The sequence below is a fragment of the Perognathus longimembris genome, chromosome 16 (assembly GCF_023159225.1).
Source record: "Perognathus longimembris pacificus isolate PPM17 chromosome 16, ASM2315922v1, whole genome shotgun sequence".
In the NCBI taxonomy this organism is placed as follows: domain Eukaryota; kingdom Metazoa; phylum Chordata; class Mammalia; order Rodentia; family Heteromyidae; genus Perognathus; species Perognathus longimembris.
The window spans coordinates 49,469,851-49,494,629 of record NC_063176.1 but is presented as its reverse complement, the minus strand read 5'-3'; positions in this window follow the sequence as shown (position 1 = coordinate 49,494,629).

Genomic DNA, 24,779 nt, shown 5'->3' with positions numbered 1-24,779 from the left:
TCTACAGTTAGGCTTTTCACAAATGTATGAGGCTTTTTCATCACCATTATTTCTACCTACACTAGTACATTGGTAAATTTATTGTCAATAAATATACAAGCTGTAGCCGGGTCTTGACACATACAGTGTCTCAATGAACTATTCCCATCATTAGTAATAGATTTTATCAAGAACTTGTCTCATGTTTCACAGTGTGATATACTATAATATATTCGACAGTTGTCCTGTCTTCAGATACAGTTTTTATTTTGGAGAAGGAAAGCAGGATGGTTTTACTGAAACAATCTGGTATACATACTAGAGTACTTGTAAAGCCAATCTTTATATAAAAAGGAAGAAAATGTAAAAAAACCACAGGTAATTTGTACTTTAAAAATAAAACAGTTACAATTAAGTGACATGTAGAAAAATATACAGGTGGGCTTTGTCATGTACATTTGTAAACTTAGTGACAGTATAGGCAGAAAGATCACAAGCTTCAGGTTATTCCTGGCATAGTTAGCAAAAGACCTCGTCTGTTCCTTTATATTGACTTGTTGATTGATAATTTATTGAGATAGGGTTTCTTTACCATTGCCCTGGTTGGTTTCAAACTGGAGTTCCTGCAGACTCTATCTCAAAAGCTATTGGGATTATAGATAAGTGCCACCATTTTCAGCAGAGTAATTCCTGTTTTGGTCATTGACAATCAGAATATTCAGAACAATTTTTGCCTCTTCAAAATGGATGTGCTTTCCCATTGAGAGCTGTGGGAGCTGACCCAAATTTCTATGAATTCTCTTGTGAAACAACAAAGCAAGTTTCCTAGGATTTGTCCATAACAAAAAAACTTAGTTGGGTGTGGTGTCACATGCCAGAAATCCTAGCTACATTGGTGTCATAGACTGGGAAGAATTTAGCTCAAGACCAATTTAATTACTAAGAGACACACGTACAGGCCAGGCCTGATGGAATGCATGTGGAATCACAGGTATGAAGTAGGTGTAGTCTAGAAAATAGAAGACTAAGGCAAGCATGGGACAAGAATGTTCAATTCTAACACGAAGGCAATAACACAAAAAAGAGTTGAATGTGGCTCACTTAGTATCTATTAGCCTTTGAGTAAGCTCTTAGAAAGCTCAAAATCTAAGTTCAAGTTCTAGTAACACACACACACACGTGCATGCAAAAATAAAACAAAACTTATCAATGGACTCTGTTTCCCTCCACAGAAACCTGTATTAGTTTTTCCTATGAGAGCACAAATCCTACACCAAAGACCCTCTACCTTCAGGACTCAACTGACTCAAATTACATAGCCAAATCTTCATCTCCAACACGTTCATGTTATGAGTCAGGACTTTCATATTTTAGGGGCCAACATTTCATAATTTTCCAAAATTCTAATTTATACATACTGACTAGCATGCCTGTTCTTTGCTCCCCCACTACGATGATTAGACAATTTTTTTTCTTCAGAAATAACACATGAACAGGTTAAGCATATGACTTTCTCTAGCAATTACGTTAAAAATAAATTTGGTGTAGTAAAGTACTATTCCATTTTAGCTTTGGCACAAATAGTACAGTCATTTGTATTCGCTGAAGTTCATTTTCTGATGTATGTAAGAACAAGACACTGGCATACATATTAATTCAGGGGATAGGAAACTGCAGTACAGATCTAGCAAATGCCAACAGGGCCTGCCAATACATACCAGGATGGTATTCTTCAAATGAAGAAAGGATGGGGAGAAGGCAGGATTCTGTGTGTGTGTGTGTGTGTGTATGTGTGTGTGTGTGTGTGTTTCACTGGAAATAGGTAAACTGAAGAAATGGGTAGGGTTGGGAGAAATGTTGGACAACAACCAAAGAGGTGGCATTAACCAACATTCATTGTATGCAAATTAACACATTGAAATAAAACTGTGCTAAGTACTTAAAGATAATAAATAACTCAAAAAGTAAAAACTTAAAAGCAATATTAGTCTTCTGAAAGCTGTGGAGGGGTTCTCTGCTTAGGTAGCGATGAGTCAGGAGGTAATACTTTGTGTTTGCAAAGCAATGAGGCAGGAGATATGCTTACACTGGTGGCATTAATCTTTAAATTATTCATACTACATGTCACCCTATCAATATGAGGACCAAGAATTTTCAGATAGAAAAAGAGAACTAAATACACACCCTGTGAGATTGAAGTGCATTTGGTTCTTTAGCTTTTGCTCTGTATTTGTGGATTTAAAATGGCAGAAAATTACTTTTTGGAAGGAATTAATTGATCTGGTTAAATAAAAGTTACATATTGGTTTTCTTTTGCTCTTCTTCATAATTCCCAGAGCTGTATTGAATATGAGTATCAGAATAAATATTACAATTTTGAATATGCTCTGTGGGTTACAGATCATTTTTAGCTCTATGTTCATACTAAAGCAAGCTGCAGTATTCTCACCTCCCACATTAATTCAATGCATTTTTCCAAAGGTAATGCATGGCAAGCATTAAGATATAATGGGTGTAGGAAAAATATGAAGACCTTGGCATCCATCTTGTACCTCTAAGTGCTATGTGAAGTCTACAAGGAACAAAATCCACCTGAAACCTTAAAACCCAGATTGGAGCAAGTGAATGGGCTAATCAAACCTCCTACATAGCCAGAATAAGGAATAAAGCATAATTACTCCCTGATGCAGTAATTCAGTGTTTGATCGGCCACATATAATTTCCACAAAGGCCATCTCCCTGCTGATTCCCTTCTGTCACAGTACCTGGCTCCTTTTGGTCACACAGTCTCAGCTCCTATAGTACCCTTTGATTGATCTTTTGTCCATGGAGTTCTAGAAGCAAAGGATATTTAATGTAGCACTGTTTCAGTAATGAGCCAGAGATAATCTGAGATAGAAACAATGAGAGATAGAAAGAGACCTAAAACACATAACACACACTTAAAAATATACAGTATGTTCTCTATGCAAAGTGCTTCATGTCATCCACACATATTCCTACAGACAAATGTATGAATATACACCTATATGAATACATACATGCACACACACACACACACACACACACACACACACAGGACACGAAAAGGATACATCAAATGACAGCAGTCTTTTCTCTGCATTTTCAAAATCTTAATTGGAAAATATAAAGGACACAAGGGAATTATCAGTATTAGGGCTTTCTGGCTGCTGAAGTATTGTGTATTTCAGTTCTGACAATAATGTGTTTTTTTTTTTTCTTTTAATCATGGCTTTTCAGTGAGTGAGTCTGTTGTCACAGAGATACCCTTCAGTTGCTGTGGTAACAAACGAATACTAATCCACACTTGTGTAGCACTTCATAGCACTCACATTCTTTTCTCATGCAGCCCCTCATTTGTGATCAACAGAAACTCAGAGAAGGTTGTGAGGCATGTGGACCTGGTATCTTCTGGAGTTTAACACATAAGAAATTAAAAAGGGACCAAGTTAACTACATTTCCTATAGTGCCCTTGTTAATAACAAAAATAAAAGTAAAACAAAACAATAAAGCACAGAGATTCTCTGGGATTCTTAATTCATTTCAAAATTGGTTTTATTTCAATCTATTTGTACCTTTCTAAATATTTAGATATTCCTAATAATACAAACAAAATGAATTTACAAACACCAGTGTTGGTCATATTGCATCAGACAGGAGGGAATACCAAGTCTTGTGGCCATTATTCCATCGTTCAGAGATCATAATTTTATAATTTGTTCTTCGCTTACCAAGGAAAGAAGTAGCAGATTGAGCAGGTTCATATTAAAAGATAGTTTCTAATACTCATGTGTTTATGGTATGTATGTGTGTGCATGTCCTTAGATGTCTGAGAAATAGGAGTTCCTAGTAAGAGCTAGAGGAAGTACCTTCTAGAGCACGTTCCTTATGATCCACAGATACAAGGTCACTGGACACAACCCACAACACCTATTTCCAACATAATGGGAATGAGCCACAACTCACTACCTAATTTTAAATTAACTTACTAAAACCAAATGAATTGTCACTACTAAGCCCCTTTGAATATTTGACAGCAAAACTCATAGGGTAGATGTTCTGTTGAGTAGCAAACATAAAGGTATTTCTATCATTGCAGAAAGTTCAAATAATCAATGCTAAATTCTAGGTACAAGAAAGAGAGGTAGACACAATTTATTCAATCCCAAATCCTTAGTAAACGCTCAAATCTGCAAAAGAAGGATTACTATATCATTGTAGTGTTGTTGTGGAGATTAATTTACATGAAGTTAAATTAGATGAATCCCTGAATAAGAAATAACTTCATCAACCTACCCAGTAGATCATTAGTTTGAGATGGTTTCTTGGCTCACGTATTTTGGTTATGAAAGAGAGGGAATAAAGGGTAAAAAAGAAGGAAGGACGGGAGGGCAGGAGGGAAGTGGGGGTGGGGGGGATACAGGGAGGGAAATCGAAAGAAAGGAGAGAGAAAGAAAGACAAATTGAATGAGATATAGAGTCAATTTAGGTATGATTAATTTTCAAGATTTCAACTTTTGGCCTATGCTAATAGTAATGCTTCAGTTTCATATAAAATTTATTTCCTCCCTTTGTTGCAACTATGGAATCTTTCAGGCAAAATGCACTTGAGTGGTAGAGATGGTGGAAGCTATGTCAGTTTTTCCATCCTCAAGCTTTCTTACAGGACATGGAATGGATTGTGATACAAAGAGAAGGGACATAGACCTCAGATCTGAGTTTGGCTGTCATTTGTTTTCTCAGCCATTGTGCTTCTGTAACTAAAGACCTCATAGCACAGGCTGTCATAAGGGAGTTTTAACAGTCTGAGGTCTCTCTTGTGAAGCTACTTCTTCAGATACTATTTTCTGACCATCCCAGGATGTTCTTGACAACTTCCTATTTCTAAAACTATATAAACAGAAGGCAAGGCAATTGTCCCTTCTCCACACTCTGTGGTTCATAATTTGAGTTTCTCTAGGACTTTCTTGGAAAAAAATAGAGCACTATTTTCTATATATTTATAAATATTAAGATAGTTCCACCTAATATAAAGGAACATATTTCGATGCCCTCCTCCCTTGCTTGGAGGAATATTTCTAGTAGGACTATTTCTTCTTTCTTCATGACTGAATATGAAAAAGGAATGTTATAGTTTTTCTCCAGGGACAAATGTTTCCTACATACCTGATTTCTCTAATTTTTTAAGTGCTTCCTACAAAGAATAATCATTAACTCTAACTGAAGAGGTCCGGACAAAATTTCTATTTTGGAAAGCCCATGTGTGTTTACAACCTTTCCATTGTCTTTTGTCTTCAGCTCACTGATTTTATCCCACGTTGCCAGGATATATTTTGTCAGTACAATCTTCGAAAAAACAGTCTCTGGTTAAAGATGTACCTATGCAATTGAATGAGATATAAAATCTACATTAATACACATCATTCCAAAGTTTTGTTGTTGGATGTTTCAAAGGAAAAGCTCCCATTTTTTTCTGTCTAAGTGTCTCCTTGGTTAATATCGAAGAACAGAGGAATCTGGAATAGAGCAGTAAATATTACCACCCTCCTGATGATTGGAGTGAACTTGAATGAAGGTAAGCCTCAAGTGCCCAGTCTTTGCGTCATCATAAAAATCTCTTAATTTCTCCAGCCCCCTGAAAACAATAACTGATCCTGTGAAGTCTGCTTTCTGACAAACTGATTCAATGTGCCAAACATAGAATATGTATCTTTTGACTTAATATTGAAGTGATTCAAACATAAGAGAAAAATTTCACAGAAAAATAACATCTCACTTATGTTAAGTCTATTATTTCAGACAGCATCTACCAAAACATATCTATCTATTTTCTCTGTCAGGTAAGCAGAGGTTTCCTTAACATTCATGGAATTGTAACGGATAGGCTTAAGTAGGCAATACTTCTGAATACTTCACTCTTACAAAGAACGTTGGTTTCTTGCTTATCCCACTGAAACATAAAATTACTTGAGTAGCCTTCCTTCTTTTGGGGAGTTCCATTACTAGTGTCTTCTTGCTTTCTGAAATGTTTCATCCAGAGTTAACCATTATTGTGAGACTTCTTAAAATATGCATAAACATTGAAACAAAATACAGACCACAAGCAGGCTGAACAGAGAATGACTTATTTAAGCAGTGGGAAACATATTCCCTAGAGAAAACCATTATTAATAATTGTAATTAATTTTCACGTGGCAATATCCACAAAGATATGCAACACTGAGCTCAGTAATTTCCTTCCAGATAATTCTTTGTGACAAATAATTCATTTGCTTCCCTAAGATATGTTAATGAACTAAATAAAGTACACTAGATAGATTCCTCAACTGGATAGAAAATTAAAATGGCTGCCACCTAACGAATTACTGTTTATATTTGCAAACTTCACATCACTAATGAATTCCCCTATAACATTTTCTTTTAATTTACTTTTCAAGTGTTTTTCTTGCTGAACACTGATGGCTCATGCCTGTATACTAGCTACAAAAAACTAAGATTTGAAGGAATCCAGTATGAAGCCAGCCTGGGCAGAAAATTCAAGAAGGATTCCGAAATGACCAGTGAAAGTTTGGCTGATAGCATGGATAAAATGATATGCTTGCTAGCCTAAGGAGACCAAAGCTCTGAATTTAAAATTCAGTATATTCAGACAGAGACAGAGACACCCACAGACACAGAGACACACAGACACAGAGAGGCACAGAGAGAAACACAAAGAGAAATATTTTAAAAATTGCATATTTAGCCAAAATGACCTTGGAAAACTTGGTCTTAATTTATTCCAAGGTCGATTTAATCTCACTGTGTTTTATTCCTGTTTTCATCATTATAGACAGACACACATGATTGCTACATTGGAAATAGGCCTAAAGTTTTTTGAAGAACTGACATCAAGGAGTCCAGTGTTGCTTTTGTAGAAGATGGATTGTTTCATGCTTGCTTTTGGAGTGTGCGTGTGTGTGTGTGTGTGTGTGTGTGTGTGTGTGTGTGTGCAGACACTGAGCTAAATCTGTTTTGCTATGTATGCTAGGCTGTCTTTGAGCTATGGTTCTCTTGCCTCAGCCTCCTGAGGCAAGGATTATGTTCATGAGTGGCCATAGCCAGTTGTTATTCTCTGTCTCACAGAACAGATTTCATGGAAGAGGAAGCTACATGGCAAGTCAGAAAATTTATGTTTGTGTTCTCCACTAACTGAACACATGACTTTTGGCAAACTAGTTTGACCTCAAATTGTCTTGGTGAATGCTGCGAGCTGGACATAATTATCCCTATTCTAATTATTTCAGAAAATTCTAAATGTAAAACATTATGTTAAATATTAAACATATTGTTCCTTTTATAGTCTGCTAACCAGAGAGCTATCACATGTAAAAAAGTTCCCACCTTCTAGCTGCAATAAACAACTAGGAGAAAGTCATTCCATACTATTGGACAAGAGAAGCAATGTACACCTTTCACAATGAATGCTTCCTGCCAAGCTACTAAATTTAGTAACTTGAGTGGCCAATCTCTCAGATGTGTATTGTATAGATTTCAAGATGCTTACTAGATGATTTCCCATCTAGTGAAGACATTAGCTTTAACAAAATTACTATCTGGATCCTGTTATAATTAGAGAAATACAGAAAGTGCATCACATTTGGGGCACTTTAATTCCGTCTTAAGATAGAGGTGAATTGTTATTAAGCAGTTTTCTTTTTGAGATTCATAATCAACTTTTATTCTTTGATAATATTGTTTGGTGTTTTAGTAGAACGATGAAGTAATCACCAAAGTAAAGGCTTCTATGATCTCAAATTTTGTCTTGTGCAAAGGTAAGGGAAAAGAAAGTGATACAATTTTATTTTATATTGTCAACACTACGATGGATCTAGATATGTGGCTTATTCTTTTTTAGAATTGCTGTTATTATTGTCATCCTCTACAACAAAGGAAATAGCTGTCATTTCATTTAGATGTGAAGGTTTCATTCTGATGTGCTTTATCTTTAGCATGTGCATTTCTGTTTATTTGATTTTGAAATAACTCTTTCCCTTGAATTCTTTTCCCCAGTTTCCTCATTTCTCAAGGATTGCAAAACCTAATTCTTTACAACACCATTCTTTTTCCTGGAAATATAGTCTGTTTCAACACAAAAGTCAAGAGGATATGATTATGTAGATATCACATTCAATCTACAGATATATTCTCCTGAAATCTTCACATTTTTCTTTCCCTCAATGGCTCCTCAATCATATCTGAAATTCCAACTTCCCTTCAGAGTCTAGTGTCATGTTCCCATTTCATTTGTGAAAAAAACCCATAATTCTCAACAGTAGACTAAACACTTTTATATTTTAATGTAATAGCCTACTCACTTATCAGGGACATAATTGGCAGGTGGTGTGCACTTGCATGTACTTGCTTTCATTATATTGGTTGGAAAACGTAACCTTGTGAAGATATATCTGATAGAAGCATTGAAGGATAATTCTCAATAAATGCCCAACCTCATAAGTCAAGATAATTTCCTGCTTCCATATTGATGTTCTAAAAGTTATCCACTATTTTCTAAGAATAAATGAATATTTATTTGGTCATGGATTTCATCATTAATTACAACTGGACAGTTTATAAATAAGTAAATAAGATATTATATTCATTGTAAGTGTCAGATGAAGTCAAGCGGTAGAACTGCAATTAGTATGAGGAAATTTGCCAATGGAGAATTGGCAATATCAGAATGAAAACAATGGCAATAAATTATTTGCTACAATATATGTGAACAAACCCCAAACATTATGCACCTATCAAAAAAAAATGTGAAGCTGAGTGCTGGTGATTCACACCCTTATTCGTAGCTCAGAAGGCTGAGACCTGAGGAGCATAGTTAAAAGCCAGCCTGGGTGGAAAAGTGCCCAGAGACTTTTATCTCCAATTAACCACCAAAAAAAAGCCAGGTCGCAGCTATGGATCAATGTGATAGAGTGCTAGCCTTGAACAAAAGTGCTCAGGAACAGCACCCAGGCCCTGAGTTCAAGCCCCACAACCAACAACAACAACAGCAGCAGCAACAACAACAACAACAAATAACAGTGAACTAGCCCTCAAGATATGTTGCCTAGAAATCTACACTGTATTTGTACTCAATATACAATCTTAAACTATAATGCAACTACAATAAAATTACAATTTTAGCTGTGCACTAGTGGCTCATGTCTTTAATTCTAGCTACTCAGGAGGCTGAGATCTGAGGATTGGGGTTCAAAGCTAACCCAGGCACGAAAGTCCCTGAGACTATCTCTAATTGACCACCAGAAAACCAGAAGTGGCACTGTGGCTCAGGTGTGCTAGCTTTGAGCAACAGAAGTTCCAGGACAGAACCCAGGCCCCGAATTCAAGCCCTGAGTCTGGCAAAATATAGATTATAAATATATGCGTACATAAATACATTAATAAGTAAATAAATTCCAATTTATGATTTGTGCAAGTATGTCAAAAAGTGTGATTTACCTCTACATGTCCTGAAGTTGAAGTTCTACTTAATCTTAATGATCAATGTTATACTACTTTATACACCTAGCCTATCTTGTTCTAAGGTCAATAAATAATTTTCACACATCTTTATAACTCTCCAGAGACCTCCAACTATACAGCACTCTAAGTTCAAGTCTGTTGTCCATCTGATTTCTTCCCTGCAGAAGGTGTACGTACATTTATTTTAACAGTTAGTGGTGTAATTTTAGGAAAACTGAAGTGTCATGTCTTCAGTTGTCAAAAGAATACATCTAATACGCATTCCAAATGTAGCAGTGCTAGATCTTCCTGGCCTCACTATAGTCAGTAAGAGGAAATCTTAAGGTGGAAAGCAGTATCCATTGATGATGTTAGATGGTACCACAGGAGAAGTGAGCTATCTTCTGGACTGATTTGCATGCCAATGGATTGGTCTGTCATCATCTGGTAATTATTATAATTTACATTATTTCCCCATTTTTCAGTTTTGCAAGCAAGATACATGACATATATATATATATATATAAATGCACATAACACTTTAGCTGTTCATATATTTATACTTGGAGAGATTCCCAGATCATAAATTATTGATTCGTAATTTCAAACACCTTTAAGTTATCAACTTATACTGTTAGTGGTTTATGACAAATCAGAGTTATAGAAATAATAAGTTTTTGGCCTCTAAAGCTAACCTAAACCTTGATCCCAAATTAATTTCCAGAATAAGTTATTTAGCATACATATGGTTTTTAATGGTTTTTAGTAGATAAACATGACCAATGGAATCCAGCATCATGTTTTTGAAACAATGAAGTGCCTAGAGGTACTATGCTTAATAGTGTATCAAACATTGCAGAAATCTAGTCTTGTTCAGAGAAGAGAGTGATAAAAGGTAAGGTCAGAGCTATTACTACAATCCGACTATGAATCTCATAAGGATTTTGAATTTTATCTTGAATGACATTTCAGGTCTTAAGCAGTCTTTGGGAGAAGAGTAACATAGTATGACTTATATAATATAATCATCAATTTTTTGTTCTATGTAAAGAGGCAACTTTAGGAGGCTGAGTTTCAAGATAAGAAGGCAATGTTAAGGCTACTACAGCATTAGTCTGACATTTATTGCGTTGTTACTCAAAAACTATACAATCCATATACTTCTATTTTGGTATTTCCATTTTAAAATTGTTATATAATAATCTCTCTGAAGGTTTGAAGTCATAGCTGAAAACACATTTGTGAAAAATTCACTTAAGTTAAATATATAGCTGTTTGAAAAAATTCAAAATTTTACAAAGACCTATTACGTCCTTTTTAGTTAACAATTATTTTTGAAGTCTTTTATATGCTCCTTCTTGCTACAGACCTTCTGTATTAGATCTTCAACCAACAAGGCCCACTACTGTGCTGAAAATGTTAGTGGTAAGATGATTCTGAGTCCCGCCTCTGTCAGTGCTTCAACAACCAGTTTTATAGAACAGTCTTGTACACATTACACCCAGCATTGTTATTTAGCTGTAGAAGCACTGGCACTGGTGATGTTTCTTCCTGCAGTCTAGTAGTATTTATTCTCTATAGTTAGTGGAGTAATATTTCCTTGTGTTTCAGAGCCTCAATTCTTCTTTAAGATGATTATTTTATTTTATGTCTTCATGCTGGTTTTCGAAGATTCTTACAACCAAAATCTCAATTCCTTCTTAGAGCATCTTGATATTTATATGCCATCGATCATCTGGGATTTGCTTTCCACTGCTGGCCTCAGATCAACTTGATTGAATAAGGGCAGTAAGGCCAAGAATATTTTCTTCAGGCTGCATCCAAACAAACTCATCTTTTATTTTCTCTGTCCCTCTCCCTTTTCTGCAGCTGCAAAACTCCCAGCTCCATGGACATTTCAATGACAAATTGAAAATACTCTTCTACGTCTAACCTTTACAGTTGCCTCAGAGGCTGAGTGCATTTTACATTGTGTTCTCATCATAGTCCTTTGAAATGCTTTGCATAAAGAATCCTTTATCAACTATTTTCACCTTTCACCCCTGGCTTATAGAAGTAAAATTTGTGCTAGAGAGAAGTACAATTTACTTTACCTCCTCTTACTATGATCCACATCCTTTTACTATGTCTCCATTGTTTGTAAAAGGCATTTGATTTAAGGGAATTTTCCTGCAATAGAATTTAACTCCTGCATCCATGCATCCTGTCAAATTCCTGGACTATGGAAAAAGCAAATCAAGAAATCCATTGCAGACATTGATTTCTTGGTTATAAAGGTGTCATTCATATGTATGTCTTCTGAGAATATTTCTGTCTGACACTTGTGACAGATGTCATTAAAAGCTAGTATCGTTTTCAAACAGAAATAATAAGTTTTGTAGGATTAAAAAATAGTTCTAGCACATTATTCAAAGTGTTCATTAATCATTGTGAGGCTCATAGAGAACATATTACATATTAGAAGCAAAAATATTTATTAGGTATCTGTATGGTTATTAGACTTTATACATATGACACTCCATTTTGTTCTTAAAACAATCCTAAAATAAATATTACTGTGATTATTTTGCAGATAAGAAACAAAGTCTAGTTGACTTTAGTATTTTATCTCCAAATTGTAATAATTGACCAATTAAAGATCTGAATAACTTCCTTTTAATTACAAAATCATGTTTGTTTGTTTTCTACTGTGTTGTTTCCCATAAAGGTAAAACCATGTGTCCTGGTAATTTATAACTTAAATCAGAGATAGTAGATCCCAGTGGTTGGGGGCAACTTCAAGAACTAGATGTTTATTGACTAATAGTCTCTTTGCTCAGGGTTCAGACATGGCTTAGCTGGAACATCTATTTATGAGATTCAAGAAGTTACAACCAGGGGCTGGGGATATAGCCTAGTGGCAAGAGTGCCTGCCTCAGATACACGAGGCTCTAGGATCGATTCCCCAGCACCACATATACAGAAAACGGCCAGAAGCGGCGCTGTGGCTCAAGTGGCAGAGTGCTAGCCTTGAGCGGGAAGAAGCCAGGGACAGTGCTCAGGCCCTGAGTCCAAGGCCCAGGACTGGCCAAAAAAAAAAAGAAGTTACAACCATAGTACAATGATCTTGTCTCACTGGATTACCAATAAGAATATGATAAATGCCAGGTACTTACTAGAGCTTAGTTGTGTGTTTTTTTTTGTTTTGTTTTTTGTTTTTTACAAATATACCACAAAAACAGAAACTCACTTCTTTGCTACAAAGAAAATCCAAGTCCAAGCTGGCCTTCTCTCCTTTTTCTCCAAAGAACCTAGGAACTAACATTTCCTTACACCTAGTGTGGCTAGGGCGAGTGAAGAAGCTTACAAAGGTTCTAAAGCTGGTCTTGAAGAACGTGTGAAGAGTTTCTTGGGTTGATGTCACATTCTGATTAGCAAATTTAGTGTAAGGCAAAGGGAAGCTCTTTCAGAACAAGGGATCATTGTGTGCAAACATGGAAGTTGCATTCAAATTGCCTGCAGTTATGTTTTTGTAATAATGGATAAAGTGGAGTGGATAAATTATTTCTTGGAATTCAGCCATCCATTTAACAGGTTTTAAAGTATTCTGACAACAGCTAACCTAAAAATTTTAGAGAAAGAAGAAAGAGATGTCTTTCTTTTCCCTTTCTTATTTAAAATTCAATTTGAAAGTTGATTTTCTAGGTTATATTTAGACATTTTAGGGTAATAGAGAGAGAAATCTTATCTCAGCACATTGGCATGCACTTTTGGTTTATACTTTTTAAAGTAATTACAGGGAAATGTGTGTATTTATAGTTGACTTTGACTTTCTTGCAATTATTTAATAAGGCAGGCTTTGCAATACTGCTCTCATGATCTAAGAGCTTGTAATCTCTCTGGGGTCTAATTATCTCTTGATAACCTTGCCCCTTGATGACATATGTATTGCTATTATAAAACGTGTTTATTTTGGGAAAGGACATATATTTTGTAGTGTAATAGCATTAAAATGTCAAACTTGAGTGTTAACAGTGATTTGCCCAAGGAGCTTTCAGAAAAGATTAGCTCAGGCATTATATGATAAGTATCAGACAATCTAAGAAGCTCAAACTCATTCTCCTAACAACTTTATTTTCCTTCAAAAAAGAAAACTCATGTCATTAGGATCTGGCTTCAATATCCTGGAATGGTGTTGTTTACATTGTTTTACTTCTTAAAACTTTTACTGAAGGATGCAGCCAATTAGGATGGTACACAAAAGGAGAAGAATTAACATGACCCAGGAACTGAGGTCATGTCCAACATAATACTGCTCAAACACAGGATGGGGGTTCTGGAATCAGAAGTCTCCATGCAAGCCATAAGCTTTCCCTAGAGTTAAGTCCATGGACATGATTATTTATTTCTCTCAGCTTCCTTTTACTCATGCCTAATAATGAGAACAACAGTGGGGTCCATAGGTTATTCAGCTTGCATTGTTATAGGTGGAAGTAGAAAAGATATTAGTCAAATACTTAGCAAAGTGATAAAAGTGTAATGGCTTTATATTTAGATGTTATTTTCCTTAGCAAAGCAATTATTATCCATCTTTGTGTATCTCACTTCTGGGAAGGAGGGGTGCAATGAGAAGACAAAGGGATGTGTTTCCTGACATCAAGATCTTAATAGCAATTATGATCATCTTTTCTTATTTCTCTGGGCCATATGTTGTTTAATCACCAAAGGGAATTGCCCTCCAAGTCTATCCTTTGGGGTAAGCATAAGATAAACAAACTTACACTAAACTCTAAAACTCAGGATGTCATCAAAACACACAAGAGACTCACTGATCTTGTCTTCTCTGATTAGCAACAAGAAGTAGAAAGGAACATCAACATTCACATCACAAAATATCAAATACAGTTACTGGATTTGGGAAACTCAGAAGGAGATAGTTATTGAACTGTATTGAATCACCTTTCACACCAGCTTTGCTAAGGATCAAACACTCAACATATGATTGCATTCTATTAAAGGAAATACAATATTCTATTAAAGGAAATATAATATTAATAGCCATCATATAATTTTATCTATACATCTAGACACATGTTGATGTAAAAATGCATATAGACACAGGTATAAAATTATATGGTGCTATTAACATTTTATGTGTGTGTGTGCTTTTATCACACATGTATATATATATATATGTGTGTGTGTGTATGTACATGCTTAGGTGTTTGTATGTGTAGATGTTTGTGTGTGTTTGTGTGTGTGTGTGTGTGTGTGTGTGTGTGTTTGGTTTGTGAGGTAGTTTCTACTATAGACACAGATAAGCTGGGAAACCTATGCATTCAAGGATAACCTCAATGGAGATCTCAAATACCATAAAGCCTTAGAAAACCAAAATAAAAGTTGAGAAAAATAAAACACCAGGGAGCAGGTATTGGAAATGGGTGAGGTGAAGTTACTGGGGAAGGAGAAAGGCACATGAAGAGAAGAGGGGAAAATGCCATCAAAAATCCAATGTATATCCTACAAAATTAAGATGAAGGAAGGATTGTAAGTGAGAAGGGATGGCTGAGGATGTTGAAAGGACTGACTGTGGTTAAAATATATTGCATTCATAAACTGCTTTATTAAATGGCAACTCTTTTGTAAAACTACTTAAAAATAATAGTAATATTTTAGAGAATAGCTCCAATAATTAGGGCCAGTGATGACCTCAGTTGAAGAAATTCATTGTGAAAAAAATAATTCCACTTATTTATAAATTTGTACTTTTTTATATATTAGGTTTAAAAATCATTTCAGTTAGATTAAAAAAACATAAATCATGTCCAAAGCCTATGGAAAGAAAGAGTATCCAAGCAAAAGAAAAACAATACAGACAAAATGATAGCAACAAAATGTGTTTTGCAAAAGCTGGAAGTAAAGGAATAATTTTGTTTTTGAGAATTGCACTAGCCCAACAACAAGAAACTAGACAATGAAGAAACTAGATTTGACATCAATCTATTATGCATCAACCAACCAATAATTCAAGGGGAAAGTATTGAAAAACAGAGTGGCGAACGTAAGCAAGGCACTTCACAATAGTTTAGCAACAGCCAATGCATTTCCTAGCAGTGTTTTGTTTCTGTTTTTTTTTTTTATGTATTTAATTTTCTTGTTAAGGTAATGTGTAGAGGGGTTACAGTTATGGTAGTGAGTACATTTCTTGTCAAACTTGTTACCTCCTCCTTCATTTTTCTATTTTTCTCTGACCTTCCCTCCTCCTCAACTCCACTCCCCTGTACCCCCAAACAGGTTCTCCCTCTGTCCTTTGTCTCACCGTTTTGATGTTCCCCTTCCCTTCACTATTTCAGATAAATGTATATACAATTTACCCATGGTGCCAAAATCAAATACAGTAACAGGGGCTAAACCATAGGGAAGAAAAATGGAAATAATTTCTCACAATGTGAAACCACTTGTTTCCATATCGTGTAGTTCATTTCCCTTAACATTATCTTATAGAAACATATGTACATAGTCATTGAGCTATTGGACCCTCTACTAGCACAATCCTAGACATATTCTATTACAAAAGAGGGAAAACATATTCTATGTTTCTTTGGGTCTGGCTTAGTACACTTACCATGATTTTTTTCAAGTCTGTTACAGTGTTCTCCTACTGTAGAAAAATTCACAAAAATTCCATAATTCCATTGACAATGGTCAATGTAACATACAAAACACAATCCAGGAAATCACCTGTGTAAGAACCTGGCTGACATGAACTTACATTTTAGATGATCTCAACAAAATGTTACATTCAGAAGATACTATTTCTCTCAAATAAGAGTGACTTGATCATGTTCCATTATTATTCATGTTTAATGAAAAATTCTGTGACATAATTTTAGAAAATCTGACAAATACAGTAAGAAGTTTGCTATACCATTGACAGCTAAGTTCAGACAGAAAGCAAAATCAACCTTGCAAATCACACATATGCAAGGCATGGGAATATCCAGAATTAAATTTGGGTTTGTATCACTTCCCCAATAAATACATTTCTTTATGAGTATTTAAGGTTATGTTTCAAGAGTGGCTGGTTTTTATTCTGTAAGTAGATGCATGAGCAACAATCACAGTAGTCACTCTGCTATAAATAATAAAATGGAACATAAATAAGAAATTAACAAGTAGTAAATATTCATGAAAAATAAGAGAGAAAATAATAAAATGTGATAAACCTACATTAAATTTACATGTTGTGGTTTAATATTCTTCAAACAAATTTTCTGGAGGGTGGCAATATAAGGTTAGTTTTAATTAGAGTACTTCAGGTAAATGACTTAGACTTATTTATAATATCCCAGGTAAGGGACTTTCCAGTAGAAATAAGCAAAATAGAAGAATAAGGAAGCATATACTAAATGAATTACCCCAAGCCCTTATAATCAAAACATAAGGCACAAATGTAGAAAAGATTGGAGTTTGTGAATAGATTGAATACGTGTGTGTGTGTGTGTGTGTGTGTGTGTGAACTCCAAAAGGCAAAACCACTAGCATTTTAAGGCAATAAAAAATAATGTTAATTTAATAAATAATGCTAGTATGTTGTACTTTCCATCTAGTTGGCCCAAGGACAGCCTCTACTTTATATCAAATACACATGGTAGCATTTGTTTTTTAAGTGAGGGGCAGGCATTTCAGAGTTCCAGGTCTTTTCAGATCTGCTGAGAGTCACATTGTCTCATTGGGTGTGGCTTAATGAGCTAAGTGGCTGCTACATCACTAAGAATGGTTTGCTCAGGGAGGTCAGGGGACTCACTCCTTTGAGTGGGGAACACAGGTAAACTTCCACGTGCTGGCCAATGTGACTTTTAACCATTGCTTTGAATTTCTTCCAGAGATTTTTCTTAGTTTTACTCCTTTTAGAGGATGGTAGATTTATCATCTTCAAGCTATTTTTTTATGTGAATAATGTTGTTTTTGTGCATGGCTACACTGTTATCTGTCATGCTGATTTATCAGTAAGAAAGATACCTTCACTCTGGAGTTGTCATTTTGTTTCTTTTGCTCTAGTTTTTATCCTTAGGATGTTTGTCCAAATAGATTGGTTGTTGGTTTTGTTTTTTTTTTCAGGTATAGGAAACTATTGAATTTACAAAGAAATTATTGATTTTTATCTACTATTAAACCAGAAAATGTGATGTCAACAAAACTGATCACTAAAGGATCCTTGATTTCACTGGTAAATTCCACTTTCTCAAATGTTGAACAATTGAAATAGGCATATTAGGATAAAATGGAATTAATTTCTGGCCATCATAGGCAGGATCAAAGTTATCTTTCTCCATGACTGAGTAGATAGATCCACATCATTTCTTTATTTTAAATATGGTGTCTCCTGCTTGACTGAGTTATAAATGTGTGTGAATATATATTATTTTAAAGTATCTATCTACAACTACGGTATCACAAATTTCATCTCAACTAGTATTCATTATTTTTAGCATCCATAAAATAATCACATGATTTTTAAAGTTTATATTAACAATTACATTTTCTTTCTAAAAAAAATCTTTATTCTGTTCCTTTTGGAAATTTTGATCATTTTATGTTTTATAATTCTAATATGCTTATTGAAAATTTGCATTGTCTATTCATCTTTTGTCTTGCAAGCAAGAATTTTCCCATGTAGAATCAGATAACAATCCTGGGTTGTGGGTTTTCTTTGGTACATATTTATTTTGTCTGCTACATCTCATTCAGTTGAAGTTTTATTTTTTTCCTCACAGGAATCCTGTTTTTCTTTTCTTTTTTTTTTTTTTTCTTCTCAGTTTCTGGAGACATCATTACCAAGTACTTTTACATTTGTCTCTACAAACTCCCTGCAGGGATTTCTTTTTTCAGGCCAATATTAGAGTAGTTCCTAGGTTGAGGTTTTTTACACTGCACGAATGATTTGAGGTTACACACATGTGTGGTTTTGCTCAATGTTCTGATTTCGTGTGAGGATGGTTTCCATTAGTAGCTCATGGGTATGGCTTACTACCAGGCCATAATCCAAGGCTGGTAAGTAAAGACGTATGGATTCCAATAAGGGAAACAAAACAAAACAGCGTTTTCTACATTGTTCATATTCATACGATGATTCCATGTCAAACTCACAGAGTGCACTATGCTAGAAGTTTAACACTCTGGTTTGCTTTATTATGAAAACTGAAGAAGTTGTATTCATGGCTGGAAACAGATCTACAAAGCTCATTACAATATAAATATGCACCAACATGTTTGGGAACTCCAGTTATTTGAGATTCCTTTATAAACACTTTGGGCCCCTGAACTCTGCTCTAGAAATTATATTTGGCATCCAAGACTTCACACCAAGAGTAACCATTCCATCCAAGTTTGGCTTATACAAGCCATCAAATATTCATAATATTGTTTCTGATTTTGGGCAACCACAATTCTTTATGAGTCTCATAATTTCTAGTCCATTTCTCCTTTGGCTCAAAGGATTTGATGTTTTTTGTTTCTAGTCTCTAGTTCTTTCTTGCTTCAAATCTTTTTTAAAACTTATTTTTAGATGCTCTCAAATAAACATAGTATTATGTTCAGTAATTGAGCTATGGCATCTGTATTTAGCATTGCACTTTGACAATTCTGGTTAAAATATGGATTCGTTTTCTGTCATTGCCACATTTTAGGTGAAGAGGATACTATCAGTTTAAAGAGGAAACAGGGATATTTTTAAATATTATTTTCTATAACAAAGAGGTTTCCTAATTTTAGCAACTCCTAGCATTGCATCTCAAAAGGGTGAAGTGATTCTGAACTTTTATTTAAACTGTGCTCAGATGAGTTTTTAGAGAAACTTTATTCAGTTGACTGTATTTTCCCCTATTAAAAAGTCTGATTTTATTTCTGCTTTTCTCATTGGAGTTTAAGAAATTAATTATTTACTTGCACTGTTTTCTTTGCTCTTCACTTGTATATTTTGCTATAATTTTAAATAATTAAGTATGTACATTAATTGTGCCATAAGCAAGGCTGTAATTAAGTATAGTTTATGATCGTGGAGAGACCTGTGTTTTCTCATTTCCTGCAGGAAAATGGCAAAGAGATGGTGACAATGTTTTTCAGCTCCTTTCCCATTCATCCTGTAACCCTTGGCTCTCTATTATGCTGTTGAGCAACACACACACTTACCCTTTCCCTTTGCATAGACTCAAAGGAAAATATTGCCTAGCTCTCATGTAGCACAAGTTAATATTTGTTTTGCTAATAAATTAATTAATATTTAATGGTTGGTTTATTGTTGGTATCCCTCGTGTGTGTGTGTGTGTGTGTGTGTGTGTGTGTGTGTGTGTGTGTGTGTGAGAGACAGTACTGTGAAATTACAGAATCAGACAGGTTGACAATAGTAATTATTTAACCCTGGTTGATATCAAATAGTCAAGTTTCTTGGTAAAAATTAACTTTAAAAATAAAGCCTTTGAACTTCATAACATGTCGAAGCATAACAAGCCAGTATGTCTGTGGCCACTAACCTCTGACACACAGCCTTTGAGTACAGTCAAAAAGCAGAAAAGGGGGCTGGGGATATAGCCTAGTGGCAAGAGTGCCTGCCTCGGATACACGAGGCCCTAGGTTCCATTCTCCAGCACCACATATACAGAAAACGGCCAGAAGCGGCGCTGTGGCTCAAGTGGCAGAGTGCTAGCCTTGAGCGGGAAGAAGCCAGGGACAGTGCTCAGGCCCTGAGTCCAAGGCCCAGGACTGGCCAAAAAAAAAAAAAAAAGCAGAAAAGGTAGAACTATGGAAGGGACTTAAAATGCCTCAGCACTGTTTTAGGCCTTTTCTATGAATGTCACCACTTAAACTAGCATGAGAATTCAGAAAATAGAATACTAATTTCACAAAGAAGAAAACTGAGGTCCAAGAGATTAAAGGACTTTCTCAACGTTGTGTAAAATTACGTCTAACTGATCTGGGGTTTGAACCCGGGTTACAAGGACTCTAAAGTGTTTCCTCTTCCTATTACACATAACTGCATATAAATTACCTATCAAACACATGTTCTGCAGGCATATTAGACTTTTGTGAGAGATTGTGACCTTTCCATTTCTTCTGGAAGGGTTCCTCTCTGAACTTCATGGTGTGTTTTATTGTCCATTGAGAAGAATGAATCAAATCTTCTGAATTTGGACATAGAATTGTACATTGGTCCCATGATCCACTAATTACCATACAGTACGGATCAGGTTTTCTGTTTTTCCACATAAATCATTTTATCCTGGCACATCCCTCATGCTTACACTGACTAGATAAACTCTTTCCTGCCAGGTCTTGACTGCAACTGGCCCACAGGGCCAAAATTTCCAAAGTATTTGACATGGTTCTTTATTCTAACCAGAACTTTTTGAAATCTTCACTAACATAGTATGGCTGACACCATTCCTTCCACCAATTGCTTTCCTTCTGCACAATTTTAACTTGCTGTCTATTTAAAGAGCTTGAAAGGCTAGGGATAATTCAAGTTTAGATCATAGGGGTGAATGGCAACTTAGTACAATAATTGTTAACATTCAAGTACTTCCTCTACCTCACCTCCACCTCCAACATTACTGCACCAATTTGCCACTCCTGAATATGTATATGTTTTAGCTGATTTTGAAAAGTAACATAAACAATATAGTTATTGTTTTATAATGCTTATTTATTATTTCATGAGTTTGTTGAAACAAGTGATATTTTCTAGGTAGCTAAAAACTAAAAAGGTTTTCCAGAAAGATAAATATTTTCCAAGTTTCCTTTTACCCCCTTGACATTCCCTCTTAATCAATTTCTTTGGCTGATGTTTCTCCCTTTATTTTCCTGCATATTTTTGGCATGGCTCAGAGCTCCATACTAAACCTGTATCTTCTAACCCTTGACACTTTCCTGGTACCTTGTTCTCACTTGTGTCTCTTTAAGAGTTCAAATAATGTTTTCTTGATGCTCCACCTATAGGCTCACCAATATATCTCATACTAAATAAAGTCCCAATGGAGCGTTTCATGTATACACAAAAGCTGTTGTCTAGAAATATGATCAATCTTGGTGAATGGTGCCATCTCTACTAATTTCATTACTCTTAGTGATTGATGTGTCATCTACCATGAAGGGAAAACTCTGAAGTCTTCCTGAAACAATTTCTCTATTTATCCATATTCAATCCCTAGACACTATTACTTTTACTTCCCAAATCTTCAGCTTCCTTCTCCTCTCCCCCATTTTGAAAGTATCAATTGGTTGCATGATCAGATTCCTATGGTCATCAAAGCATTCTTCCTTCCCTTGGTAATTTTTATCTTCCATCCATGATCCACTCTACTAACAGAGAAATAATTAAATCTATAAATCAAATAACTCTTCCACTTAAAACCCTTTAGTAGCTTCTTATTGCCCTTAGCCTACAGCCAAACTCCATAACCTAGCATTGACAAATTGAGTTATCAGAAAAATGAAGAATTAAGCCATGCCATGAACGAGGAGATACCCAGAAAATTAAAGTAGTCGGCCAAGAATATAGCAGAGTTTTCAATGAATAAATGATATATTTGATTAAAGATGAAAACTTCATAGCTGTTAAAGTTTTCTCTTGATTTTAATGAAAACAGAAAAGTGGAATCTAGAGAATGAGTGGTCTTGATATACTTATATATGAATGGTCTTAAATATACTAATAAAGTCAGGCTGTTTATACTATGTTTTTATATATGTACTTATCATAATCATTTTGTCATCATCATCTCATCATCAGGCTTATGAAGCGTCTGTTGTATGACAAGCCTTCTTCTAATTCCTAAGTGTAAATTTATTTTAACTCTTTACAATGCCCAGTGACAAGACACTGAAGGGAAGAGGGAGGTCAATGTATCTTTTGTATAGGTAATATGAAATGTTCTCTCTGAAGAAAAAATTTTAAATAATTTTGAAATGCACTATGGTTATCTGCACACGTAGGTGACTCTACAAGGATTTCAATAATAAAATTCTATTTCCTTAAAAAATAAAAATTACAATCCTGTAATTAGTTATTGTTAGGTGTCAGTGGCTTCCATTCAATTTATTCGATGCATTCACTTCGGTTTTGTTTCTCCACCACATTACGAATTGAGCTCCTGTCCTCACAATGGCTAAGCAGGAGCACCAACACTTAAGGCACTCCTTTAGTTTCTTTCTGCATTATTCATATTTGAGTTCATTCTCAATTTGTGTTTAGACTGTCCCGGGCTAAAAACCCTTCTGTTTTTCCCTGTCTCACTGGGGATGACCTCTGTGCACCATGACCATACATTGGTAGACATAAGTCTTCCAAACATCTTTTTTTTCCCCAGATTGGCCATGAATTCATTTCTCCAGTTTATAACTAACAAGTAGACAAGGATTACGAACATGAGCCTTCATGCTTGCCTGAAATCTACACTTATTTAAAATATATTTTTTCTTTACCATAGTTTCAATTTCTTTAATTTTAATTGACTATTTTTTCCGTTATTATACTGTACAGATTATTTATTTTTGTTATGATGTTTGTATTTGCAACAGTAATTTCTTGAAAAGGGTGGACTGGAAGTGAAAGATTAAAATCACGATATTTTTTACATTCTATTATTATAGCATGGGAGAAATTAAGCTTTCCTTTTAGATATGGTTGAAAGAAATTTACATGACAATTCTAAACAAAACTACTTTCCTCATAAGCCAGCATTCTTAAGCATGAACGTTAGAGAATATTTTACTGTCAAATAATTTTACTGTCCTTCTAAATAATCTAAAATTTATACTGCACTCCCAAACTTTAGACTATATAAAAGTATACACATATGTATATAGAAATGTATATATCTATATTTTATAAACATATGTATATGTGTATATCTGCATTTGTTTATATACATATATTCTGTACAGAAGTATAAATGCATATATGTACATGCATACTATATGTGAAGTACAAATAATTAGCATACATATGTGTATATCTATATCATATAGATTAGTGAGTGATTGATAGGTTGATAGATACAGATGATATGATATATGAATAGCATATCCATACATATGTGTGTATTTTCAAACACACCATAAATATTCTATAAACAAATTACAAGGCCAGAAGTGAAGGAAAGTCAATTTAAAACTTGAGATGGAACTCTAGAGCTAAGCTCTTCACATATAGTGTTTCCTGCACTTGTTTAACAGCTTCCAATGGGCCATTACATTTCAGACATTCAGGTAAAGGTTAAAAAAAGTAAGAATGACAACAAAAGAAGCATAGACATTACCAGAGTGTTGACTCTGTGCAATGATGCATTTCAAGGAATTTGGAAGGATCCAGGATGATAAAGAAGTTTCGACTTGGCTAGGAGCAACAATGTGAAAAACTTAACAGAACAAAGAGACTTAGGTGTCAGCAACACTGTGAAGTCTTTTAATGTGGAATTGTATTTCCTAACACCATATGCATTCAATCAGGTAAAGATATTTGATTGTGATTTGCACAGCATCCATTTGAAAGTTAATAATTAGCCATCAGAAGAAATGACACTTTTTCAAAATTATAATACAATAAAATGTGTCACACTAAAACTCTTTGGGGAGTTAGATGAGTGGTTTCATTTTGTTTCAGGGTCACAATTGGCTTCAATGTCTAACCTTGCCAAGCATTCCAGCAGAGGGGCTTTTGTGCAAAGTGGGTGTAGCCCCAGGTCACTACTGCTCAATCACTGCTCAATAGACTGCCTTCAGAAAATACAATGGGGCTTAAAATAATCCAAGGAAAACAGTGTGGGGCCATTTTAACTGAAGGATTACCCCATTGAGAGCTTCAATTTCTCTACTCTCTACACTTATGTTCATGTTTTAATTTACAGGCCATTTATAGATTTAGCTGTTGAGTAGTTTTGTTGTTCTAGATACGTTCACTGTTTATAATGTCTGCTTCATATTTTAAAAAAAATTCTCTCTTCTTCCAGATAATAAAGTTCAACCACTAGAATGAATCCCAACTGCCCTAAATTACTGATAATAATTAGCCCATCAACTAATCATTTACTTTGTCATTTGGATCAATAGTCAACATTAGTTTTTAACAAAAACATTGTGTAAATTGTACCCAAACCAATTTTCTGAAAGGACTCAAAGATACTTGACAATTTACTAAAATGCATACAGTTCTTGGGGAGAAAATTAAAATTGCACTCACAAATATTAGCAGTAAAAAACATTGTTTTTACGTTAATTCTCTTTGTGTGTGATTCATTGGAGATAGTTT